The sequence below is a fragment of the Protopterus annectens genome, chromosome 3.part1 (assembly GCF_019279795.1).
Source record: "Protopterus annectens isolate FY-2018-M chromosome 3.part1, PAN1.0, whole genome shotgun sequence".
Classification (NCBI taxonomy): domain Eukaryota; kingdom Metazoa; phylum Chordata; order Ceratodontiformes; family Protopteridae; genus Protopterus; species Protopterus annectens.
In genome coordinates, this window is record NC_056732.1 from 559,138,737 (window position 1) to 559,151,460 (window position 12,724).

The following is a 12,724-nucleotide window of genomic DNA, read 5'->3' on the forward strand; positions in this document are numbered from 1 at the left end:
ACCAACATGTGCAGGAGGCTGAGGGCAGTGAGGATGTGTATGCTGCCGAACAACCCTTACTGGGGTGACATAAGACTTTATAGACCCAGGGTGACTTACCAGGGGCTACATGAGCTGGGGATGGTAGAGCACTATGGGGTGGACAGAGACCTCCTACAGTGGCTTGTTGACCTGTGCCTGCCACACCTGACACATCAAATAGGCCGAGGGAAACCCATCACAGTGGATACCACGGTATGTGTTGGCCTAGGTGTACTAGCCACAGGTACCTCACACAGCACAAATGGGGATATCATGGGTATCTCACAGGCATCTGCATCCAGAGTATTGCACCAGTTCACAGACACCATGTCAACACATGCTAGTGAGCACATACATGTCCTCAACACATGTGATTAGTAGACCAGCAATATGCATCAGTTCAACCACATGGATGACTACACTGGGGTACTGGGTGCTATAGCCTGCACACACATACACATGGAAGCACCACCCAGTGAGTGGGGTAGGGCCTACAGTCACTGCAGGGGCATACCCTCCAACAGCTAGGCCATATGCGATGACAGGGCATGAGATTGAATGTGTGTGCTTTCTGCCCTGGAAGCTATGATGATTCCGATATATGGCTTCTGACACAGCTGTACCACACCAATGCCAATATGGACATCCCCTACAGTCTCCTAGCAGGAGATGCTGGGTAAACACTGGTGTCGTGGCTGATGACACCCATCAGCAATGCACACACACCTGAACACTCACACCATAATGAGGCGGATGCACAGGCAAGACATATAATTGTGCATGTGTTTGGGATGCTCAGTTCACGGTTCTGGTATCTGGACACATCCGGTGGAGCCCTGCAGTATTCACTAGCTACATGCACACAAGTTGTTATGGTATTTGCTATGCTACACAATCTTATCCTGCAGTAACAGTTGCAGCAGGAACAGCATGGGGCAGGGCAACACAGCCCAACACCACTGCCAAGGCCTGTACAGGCACAGTGTGACTTGGTGAAGGAACTACCTGAGCAGGGCACAGTCGGCGAAAGGCCATGCACAGTATGACCTGCCCTTGGCAAAGAGGCAACACAAGGCATATGCACTGACACAGTAGGTACCCACGGATTTCCTCTCTCTGACCCACACACAGTACAATGGATGCCGAACATGACACTACCTGTGCTCGGCCATGTATAGGAGGTGCACTGTGTGCATCCGACATAGGCAGCCCTCCAGCACCATCCTCAGGTCCAGAACACCCCCAGGGTACATCTATTGACCTAACAATTGGCAGATGTATTAGAATGTGTATTTACCCATTGCTATGGTATATATGTGAGCATACAAGTGACTGTGGTGGCCGAATGTTAGGGCAGCAGACAGTACACGTCCATAGTGGCACCATGAAATCTGTAGCCCATACGGGGGTCACAATGGTAGCCATTAGTACACAGGGTGTCCTAACCCACTGCAGATTATGGGCTGACCATCATGTCTGTCCGTACAGCCCACACATGTTCCATGCAGCTGGACAGGTGTGGATCAATACAGACAAATGATATACAATGGCCTATGGATATGCCCAATGAATTACCCCAACCCCCTAAGACACACACAGACTACAGCAGGCCAGGCAGTTTGATGTAGGTTGTGAAAGCTAGGACGTCCAACACCACTGTGCTGGTATTTAAAGCTGGGATCTGACGTACACTGGTATCCCTCCAACCAGCAATTTAGGTAGGTCCACACACTGACATAGAGTACCTGGCATACCAGTACAGTAGCGGCAGATGTGTACAACTGTCAGCTGTGCCCCCATCTAACCTACACATGTGAAAGTCATGTGCGCCACCCACGGTGCTGTGTAGGACTGTGGTTGCAGTCGGATGTCCCCCCATGCTATGCAGACATGTAGCAACTGTCAATGCCACATGACCATTAGCTACCCTGCAGACACAGCATGACACCTGTCTGTGTAGAATGGAGGGGTCAGCAACACAGTACTAACTATCTGGATATGTGACACATGCGATACAGTTGACCATACTTGGCATGCTCACACACATGACGGTATGACGGTAATGTCGGTCAACAACATGCGTAACAGTCATACTGGGCATGCTCATACACTGAAACACAGGATGGCCAGGCATGCATGCACCAGTGGTCCGGACATATCTGCCAGTACATTGTTATACTGTTGGATGACTGTGCTGTATGGTGTGTGTGTGGTCTATTGTTTGTACATATGCCATGGTCTATTGTTAATTCGCATGAGCTATGTACGCAGGGTACTGCTACCAACATGTGAATAGGGCGGTTCTTTGTTTGCGGACAGACCGACCCCTTTGGATAAGGCACATTCCAGCAGGTGGGAGCAGTTGTGCGTGGGTTTGCACAGTGTTAAGCACTGCTGACCTCTGGTTACAGCACCTTATACCGATTTAGACTCCACATTTCTTTGACAGTGCACTACTGGCATACTGGTAGACAAATACGCTTACAGCCGCTCACTCACCGACATTTCTGCTTACATTTGTCACTCACGCTGGGTGTGTGCGATCCCTTGTGATGCGTATTACATCTGACTACATGACTACAGTATCAGGTATGTGTAACCATTTGGCGACGGCAGGTGTTCGACTGTACGGACTTGGCGGCCTGTCCAGTGACGTAATCATAGTATATGCGTGTTCCTCATATGATCTGCTCCCATCTGCCTGATACATGGGAACCGATACTCTGCAATGCTGACATGTGAATATGATTTTGTTAACGCAGCTGTCCGCCGAGTCATGCTACTGCATACCTACTGTACGTTTTCCACCTTTCAGATTGCATGACGGGAGACTGTAGGAGTGACACCTTTCCCACTTTGCATGGGACATTAGGCATATGTCATGTGACAATAGTGACCTCTCAAACAATTAGGGACAAATTTCTACTGAATCAGGGACAAGTCAAGAAAACATCAGGGACAATCAGGGACACTTAAAAAAGTAGTGCTATTAACTTGAAACATTGACAGAATTAGAGCATATCAATTAATACACATTTTCTGAAGTAAAAGAAGTTTATAACTCTTACTTATTGTCATTAGTCATTAAGTGTAATTCACCACCTTTCCTCCAAAAGTCACTAATTTTAGGAGGGATTCAGAGGGACAGAGTTAAACTTTCAGTCAAAATCAGGGACGTCCCTGAAAATCAGGGACAGTTGAGAGGTATGGACAATACTCTAGCCATTGCAACTGTCCTGATTAGGGGACATTCTCATGTTGTATGTGTCTGTAGTGGTTGCTTGTTACAGGTCTTGTATACCTGACACGTCGATATGTTATATGTAGTAGCATAAGCAACTTTACTGCTGATAGACTACACTTTGATTTGTGCCGATATGTATATTTCTGTACTATGCATGGCTGTAGGTATGTTCTGCCCTGGTACATCTGACATTTCTACAGAGCAGGTTCCACTTTGGCCATTCAGAATGGTGGCGACCCTATAGATCCTATATGTAGAGCTATCACATGTGTCAAGGCAACACATACCCACAGCCAGTGGTAAACTGACGACTTCCATGGTTTGCATACGTTAAGGTTATTCTTGTAGCATTATAATTGCTAATACTGTTTCCTATTACATGTAGCTGTTTCTGATACAACAAATTAATTTCTGACACCAATACACACTATATAGCCTCCTTTCCCGAACTCACAGGCCATGTGCCATAACTGTCATTTTGCAGGACACAACTGCCCAGACGGATGTGTCCCTCAGAGGCGTACGGGTGTTGAACCTCATCTATTATGCTATCGTCTACCTAAGGTGGTCAGCAAATTATGCACTTTCCATCACTAGCAGACCTCACATACCAATGGGTGTGAATGAACACTATATCAGGAACAGTGCATAACACCCTGTGGGACACATTGAGATGATTTTTTCTATTAACCAGACACATTTACAGTCACAGAGCATATATATTCATTCACGTTTGTCGAGGTACATGCTGTTTATGACTCATACATGTTGTCATCTGTCATTACCTGTATTCCGCCACCTGTCCACCTAATATCACTAGTTCTGGAAGTGTTTAGTTGGACTTTGTTACATTCTGATTCATAACTATGGACGTCCATGCTAATCGGGTACACGGCACTGATTTGGTCTTTATGTATTCCCCCGATGGTTTTCAGACTATCCGGTAAATGTGCTCTTCAGGTTTGGGAGGTGTAGGCGTATGCTATGCCCACATAGGAATATTAATGACTTCCACTGGGTGGGCCTACTACATCTCTGCCAACCAGCACCTGCACACTTAAGCCCATTATTGCATACCCATGGTCCACCTACCTGGCACCCCTCTACAGCAGTCATGATAAATACTTACTGCGAGCGCAGCTGGGGTATGAGCACACCCCTACATATTGCCCACTCTCCCCATCTTGTGACACATGTCGTATGTTTTGTCAACCCATGTATTATCACACTTGCACAACCTACTGTTCCATGTACACCTACATCCTGCTCGCATCGATGACAACAGGTTCACACGTACCCTGAATTTTTGGGGTCCCGCAAGGGACTCCATTATCCATGTTTAAAGTGTAGACCTTGCAGATCTCTCCCACTGGTACTTTCCTACCGGTGTTTTGGACAGCAGCAGTGTATTGAGCTGTATTGCCTGTCTGTATGTCTGACCGGCCTCGTGTTTCTTTTCCCATATGATTATTTCATTCATTTATAGATACAATGAATATTATTCTGGACATCAGTTATAAATTCACTACAGGTATGCAATAGTCCTGTCAACAGATGTGACAGTGGGTTGGTGTACTTATGTGTACGGACCTCTGTGATACTCGGGGACTTGTTTCTACAGTGACAGGGACAATCACGGACACTTCTACCATATTAGTACTATTAACTTGGAACGTGTTGACAGATTCGTAATACTACTAATTTTCTGCAGTTAAATGCGTCTATTACTCTTCATTGTTGTAAGTAGTCATTCTCATTCAACACCTTTCCTCCAAAGGTCACTGGCTTTGTGAGTGTTAAGAGGCTGACCAGTTATTGTGCGAATGCTCTGACCATTGGTAGCGTTGACATTGTCATATGTACAGGTTGGGATATATTCTGGGGACTAGGGTTGCCACCTTTTCAAATGGCCAAGGTGGGACATTTTAGGAACACGCATCAGATTTTACAGGCCGACACATACCCACGGTAAGTACAAAGGATAGAACTTTACTTTTTTACCTAAATAAAAACTTATTCTTGTAGCGGTTTAGTTGCTTATTCTGTTTCTTGTAACATTTAGGTATTTTAGATACAGAAATAATTATTTTATGCAACTATTACATAACATATGGGACATAATTATGTCTTACAATCTCAGGACATTTTCCATTTTTAATATTTTTTGTCAGGTCACAACTGCCAAAAGAGGGACTGTCCCTTGCAAAGTGGGACAGGTGGTAACTCTACTGGGGACACCAGATTGTTTAGGCTAACACATAGCCACGGTCAGTGCAGGTTTAGAACATTCATTAGTTTTCTAGCTGTGAGCCTATACCTTTAGCACTTTTGTTGTTTGCCTGTTCCTTGTACGAATTATGTTTATGCTATCCTGACGTGACTGCTTTAGGCAACTGTTACATGCAATATGATACATAGTTATTTCCTACAATCACAGGACATTTGGCATTGTATCATTGTTGGTCAGGTCACACCTACACACACAGTAATTGTCCCTCACACAGTGGATCAGGGGGGTATCCTGTTTACGTCAGTGCCTTCATCACCCTTATTCCATGTGTCACTATGTGAATGTATGCAATATATTCTCTCGCTTATTCGTGTCGGGACACGTGCTTCACGGGCAGGTGTTTGATCCTGGGTAGTAGGTTCTGCATGATCATCTAGGGCTGGACAGTCTCGTGCACCACTACTTGACATTCCAACTTGTGTCCAGATGTCTACAGGACTGGATATCGTGTCTTGATACCCATTCTAATGTTTACACAGGTTACTTATCCCATGAGGGATATCCAAAAATTTAACAAGACCGATAATAACAAGACCAATACCGACCATTCTTCTGGCATTATGAAAATGTGCTGGGGGTTTTACATGCAAGGGATACATAGTTTGCAATCCTGAAACTGCCTAGGGTGACACTACCTACTACATATGCGTAGTGGTCACTATGTGTAGATGTGGCTGCGCCAAACTAGTAGGCCAAGTATGGCTGGATTTGGTGGACGTTTAGATATGGGGGCAGGTTGTGTGCTGTGGAGAGGAAGCTGGGTAGTCCATTATGCATCCAGGTGTGTTGCATTTGATATGGTCAGTTCCATCAGGACCAATCTGTGGGTATGTGCCGGTGGCATTTCTGTACATTTGTATTGCACATTTTAATATTCATATGTTTGCGGGATTGTGTTCTACAGTATGGCCTGTCTGGTATTATTGTAGATGTGTATACATGTTTTTGTGTTTCTTTCTGCTTCACCTGCTGCTCCCTCATACACCTCCAGTTCACCTATTCTGCATACGACACAGTCTCGCCTTTGAGGATTATACCATTACCCATCCCCCCCCACACACATATTCCTGACACTCCATCCATCACTGCTTTGGTTGATGGCCCATGACACGGTCAAGGTAACACATTGCATACCCTACATATGTCAGGTACCTGTATGGTTGTGTGGACTACCCTGCCATGTTTGACCTTCCACATGCTATACCTCATGCACATAGGTACACGCCCATACTTAACTTTCATGACATGGTTGGTATACCTGGGTAATACCCGTTCAACTGTGACACATCCTGACAAGTTCGGCTTGGACCGCAGATGTGCGGATTTTGGCCGACTGTACTAATCATTGGTAGGATGCCACCTTTTCCTATGTCCAGGATGGGATATATTCCGGACACATATCCGATTGTCCTGGACAACACATACTCACAGTCAATGCTACGGATAATACTGTTCCTTTCAGTCTACATGTTGCCTTATTGTTGTAGCAGTTTATATGCTCCTTCTGTTTCGTTTACATGCTTATTCTATTTCCTGTCACATTTGGTATGTGACTATTACATGCGTTGTGGGATATAATTCGGTCATACGGTCGCTAGATATTTACATTTATCGTGTTTTTTGTTATGGACACATCTGCCCAGCTGTGTACCCTCCCTCACAATATGGGTCAGCTGGTGACCCTGACCATTGGGCTGGATGTACCTATTGGCGGCTTGCTAACATATGATGCATTTCACTTCCACTTGGTATAACTATCTACATTGCGTTGGACTACGCGCACACGGTTTTCAATGTCATTTGTTCAAGGGATAGGGACCCATTATTCCCTACCGTGCATTTGTGTTTGCTTCTTTATTTTGTGTTCGCAGAAACTGTCTTGCATGCTTTGCATACGTTTCAGTATCCACGGACACTGACAGATGTGATTACTATTGCTTGCAAATTGTTATATGCAAGCATTTTAGGTTGCACGTCAACAGCTGACATTTCCACGCCTCCGTGCGGCACTTCAACACGCCCTATGCACTCGCGCTCCTTTCCTATGCACGTAGCTGTGGCGGCAGCATGCCTTCATTAATATGCATTTGGCGCTACTGTGCCATCTTCATGCCACACATTCGGCGCAAGCCTAACGCCGGCCTTGCGCCGAGCTTCATGAATCCCGGGGAGTATCTCACTTTTATTCAATTTATGCCATTTTCCTAAGCACAGATTACCTTCTTCTTTTTTACTATGTTGTTTTTGTCATTGTCTATACAGAATATTCTTTACCTTGACTCTACTACACTAACAGATTTCACGTAGTTTTCTTAAAATCCCCATATCATTACCTCCTAACAGCCTAGTATCCTGACTTAACTAGTATCCTGACTTAACTAGTATCCAGACTTAACTAGTATCCTGACTTAAAATCAAATTATACTCTTAGAAAAAAAAACATGGCAACATATTTCAACTGCTTTATATAGATTTGCAAATTTAGATTTATATGGAAGCCAGCAAGGCACCAGTTAAGGTAAAAGGGCCACATGTGTTTATGTACTAACCACAAACACTGATTTCATCATGAAAAGAAGGTAAATCTGAGTATCATCAAGTAAATCTTTGAATAAACCTATTGTTTTTTGTAGCTGCAGTATTAGATGCTCAAAGTAACCTTAATAGCTAAATGATCGGGAAAAATCATAACCCAAATCACTAAATAATCAAAAATCTATATTGCTACTACCACTATTACCTACATCACTAAAACTAGTGGAATAAAGATAGTAATCATTTTAGGTTTTATATGTACCTTTACTGTGTATAAATGTACAACATGCCTCTGACATTAACCAACCACAAGGCATGACAGTCCTACAGATTTTAACATATTGTAGAATGCTTTTTCTTTCCTAGAAATATTTTTAAAATCTCCAACAATGACTATGTCTGTAAAAAAACAAGCATATGTTTTAATTAACTCAAATAAATCTGCTCTATTATTAAAATTAATATGCAGTCAAGCACAGTGTTTGTCTATGATTTTGTAAATCCATGAGCATTAAATGACCCATTTTGCCTATTATATAATTCAATGAGTATATATCACATTTAGCTGGAGAACAGCAACACCTGTACAGGTATCTGTATTCAGAGTCCATAAAACATTATTCTTATTTAACAGTTCAAATTAAGTTTTCTGTGTCTCCGTCAGTTATAAACACACTTCTGATAAATATGTAATGTCTGCTATATGACACCTACACCAAAAAAGAAAAGAAAAATGTCTGTCTTACCTAATAGGTCTCTTTACATTAATTGGCAACATAGCCACATTATTCCTTAACTTTTTTGGCACAGGAAATTATCATCTTTTAATTTATCTCATTTCAGCTGTCCTATGATAGACTCTATGTCAACAAATATATTATATCCCTGAAATGTAACAGGAAGTTCAGTATCCAATGCAGCAAATGCTTTAATAGTTGCCAAAACAAATCAATGCCCTTATGTCTTTCGGCTTATCCGGTTAGGGGTCACCACAGCGGAACTCCGGTCTGCTAATGTTTGCTAGTGGATTTTTACGTGCCGAGTTACCAGCCCTGACGCACAACCTTCAACAAAGGCATGCCCATTCACGTATGCCTCCACACAGAAGACGCTCTAGCTGAGAATCGAACGGGACAACGTCTTGCTGTGAGGTGACCCTTATAAGAAGGTATAATCATATAATGTGTAACCAGTGCAGAGCCAGTTTTGGTTCTTGGAAGGTCTTTTGGTAAGAAATCCTGCCCAACAACACCACCAGCTGAGCAGAGACAACTACTGTATATTCTGCAAAATGTACAACAGTGGTAGATTAGAGAGATTTTCCTTCAGGACAATCAGACCACATGTGACCTTCCACTAACATTTTAATATGTAAAATTTTAATGTACACCCTTTCTTAATGCACTCGGAATGGTACCTTTCTCAAAGATGCAAGTGGGTATTTAGCAGAACCAAAAGTAAATAGCTTTTATTTGGCCTTAGTAATCTATTACATTAAAGGTATCTCAAATTTCCCAAGCCTACATGTACATATGTTCTGATTAATCTCCTTCTTGACCCAATGAATAGTTTGAAAAATGGAACAAAAACAAGTAAACCCCTTTCACCCAACATATCTGTGGGGACTGTACCAAAATCATTTTATATACAGAGGAATAAAACTCTGACTGTACTTCAGATCATCTCTGTTTAATTAGTGGCACAGTTACTACTGAGACCAAACATGGGAGGAAAGAGGTGAGCAGCTGAAACCAGCTCGCCCATGCTGGGGAATGGCAGATAGACTGGCTCACTGCAATAACAGCATGGAGAGCTGTGTAAGCATCATGCTGTCAGTAGAGTGCCTTTTGGTCAGGAGGCTGTGCAAGCATAGAAGTGTGCACCTCTCAAAGGCAAACATACAGAGCTGTCAGCATTACTGCAGACTGGCTGGTTAAGACATGGTCTCTGGCAGCCGTATGATGTTGCACCAGCATCCACTATCACCAGCCCCAGCCATGGGTCAGTTAGAGCCTGTGGGATGCTAAGGCAGGTCCTTTAAATGAGGTGAAGGGTGAGAGGAGAACAGTTACTGGCAACCAATAGTCACCTGCAAGGAGCTAAATAAAAATCAGTTGGCACCATCAGTCACATCTTTCACAAATAAGGAACAAACACCATACAGTTTATCAAGTACAGTAGCTGACAAGTTCAAACTCCAGCTGCTGCATAAGTGTTCCTGTCAAAATTGTACTCAACTAGGAACGAGGTTTCATGAATTTGATGGGCTGCTCAAACAGATGACTTGGAAACTGCATTATGTCCCAGCTGAGTATTATCAGACTATGCAATTTTACTGAGGTAGAGTTTTCGGAAGCATTCTGGTTACATTAATCAGTGATCTCCTTCTAGTACTCTGACAAAGAAATAGCAGGTTCTTACTCATTTAACAAATTTAGTAAGGTCGCAGTACCTAATGTTCCAACAACCCCTTCAGTACTTTGAAAATCATTGACTACCATACCAAAATAAATATCCTTAGAAATACAAGATGAATCAGATAGCAGGGTTCTGGCTTCTGCCATATATGAACTCAACCTATTCAGCATTTCAAAAGGAAGTGCTCTTCTGCATGCCATCAAAAGGAATGGAGGTGATTTATGTGATCTTTATACATAAAAAATTATCCATGTACAAAATTTTAATTTACACACACATACTTCTCAACAGATAGTATATGTGTGTAACAAACACAAAAATTACATACTTTAATGTCCTTGTCAGTCTTTCAACGTATCCACGTTTTTATAAAACAAGAATTTATTTTTGTGACTCTCCAAACCCATGTTTAAAAATGGGAAAAGGGTTTGAGGATGCATGGATCATATACTCAAATCTCACTTCTTATTGTAAAGTACTTCTTCCCATCTGTCCCTCCATCTACATCACACACATGAAAAGATTATACTAACTAATCTATCATTTCTCTATTCCTTTACCATAGTTGTGTAAGCAGTCATGGTTAATGAAATATCTTCTGTTCCTCAGCTTTGCCACAATTGTTTCATCAATTACCAAAATCATTTTCAGCTTTCACTTCAGTCAAATGCTATATTGTCTTCTCTGTATTAAATATATGATTTTTGTTCACCATCAATGCTTTTAAATGTAAACTTTTTTGACATTTTAAATGAAACAACATTCAGCTCAACAATTCTATCACATATTTTCATAGCTTTTTATATGTTTTCAGGAAAACCTGTGCATGAATTTAAACCATTAAGGCTTGTGTATTTCCATTAATCATTGAGTCATACATTTTGTAATGTTCCCCAAAGTTAATCTCTATAACATATCTCTTAAGTCATTCATTATGCCCGTACACTGAATTTTCTTTTTTCTGGTCCCCCGTTATTTTTTTTTCTAGAAGCCAGCATTATTTACTAATAAGAGCCATTCTAACACTTTACCCACTTAATGATGTAGACATTAAAAATTCAAACTAAGGGGGAAAACAGCCAGATAAGCAGTATCCTTAACTAAACCTAGACTCTTCACTCTCCCTTTCCATGTACAAAATCTCTTTTTTTGTTAAAGTTTACATTATTTATTTATTTATTATTTATTTACATTTGTTGACTGGGAGTGTCCGACTGGACGTAGGTCCATTTTCAGCGGAGGCCCGGGGAGAAAAGCTCCACAGTTAAAATAAACAGACAGTAGTTACATTGGATTACATAGCGATTAACAATTTAACATAGCAATTACTTACAACATATTTACAGATGAAGAACATAGTACATCAGTAGACAACTAGAATCTTTATCTGTGAAGTACATACCAGACATTAACAAATGTTACAATAAGAAGTTCCTGCTGTATAATACATACTGGCTTATGAGTATCTGAGCTTGCTATAATCAAGGTAGTTAGTGGAGTGGAAAGAAAGGTAGTGGTTGGATGGGGTGGGTGATATTAGAGTGGGAGTTGCAAGGGCATAGCCACCATGTTTTTAGGTGCGCTTTTAATAAAGTTTTGAAGTTGGTGCATGATGGTACGGAGGTAATTGTGAGTGGGAGGGAGTTCCATAATTTGGCTATGGTGCAAGCGAATAGTGCTTCACCAGCAGAGTTATTGGCTTTAGTGATCTGCAAGTGATTTTTGTTGCTGGATCTTAGTGGTCTGGTGGTGCTATAGGGTTGGAGTAGATTCTGGAGGGATGGGCCATTTAGTGGATGGTTTAGAAGTTTGTAGGCGAGTGAGAGTTGATACCATTGAAGGAGGTGAGGGAGTTCAAGCCAGCCCAGTTCAGCAAGTGAGAGACAGTGGTGACTATGGTAGGATGCCCCTGTGGTGAATTTGGCGATTTTGTTGTAGCAGGTCTCTAGCTTGATTAGATCGCATTGATTTAGGTTGGTATATATTGGAGAGGCATAAAGTAGGGTGGAGATAAGGTGGGAGATTGCTATTGAAATCTTTGCTGCTTTGGTGAGAAGTTGCTTATTTCTGTATAATGCTCCTAGTTTTTTGTGGACTTTTTTATGGTGAAGGATATGTCAAATTTTAGTTTATTGTCTTTTTCCACTCCTAACAATTTGGTGTGTTCAGTTACATCAAATACGATATATAAGAAACTATTCCCATCAACTTCTTCT

The 12,724-nt window shown here is 42.0% G+C and overlaps 1 protein-coding gene across 1 annotated transcript in view; it reads right to left on the minus strand.

The window, feature by feature from the left end:
• Nucleotides 1-12,724, minus strand: part of LOC122797701 (potassium voltage-gated channel subfamily H member 8-like) — a 1,282,601-nt gene that overhangs the window by 389,152 nt on the left and 880,725 nt on the right. The gene's annotated exons all lie outside the window — the stretch shown is intronic.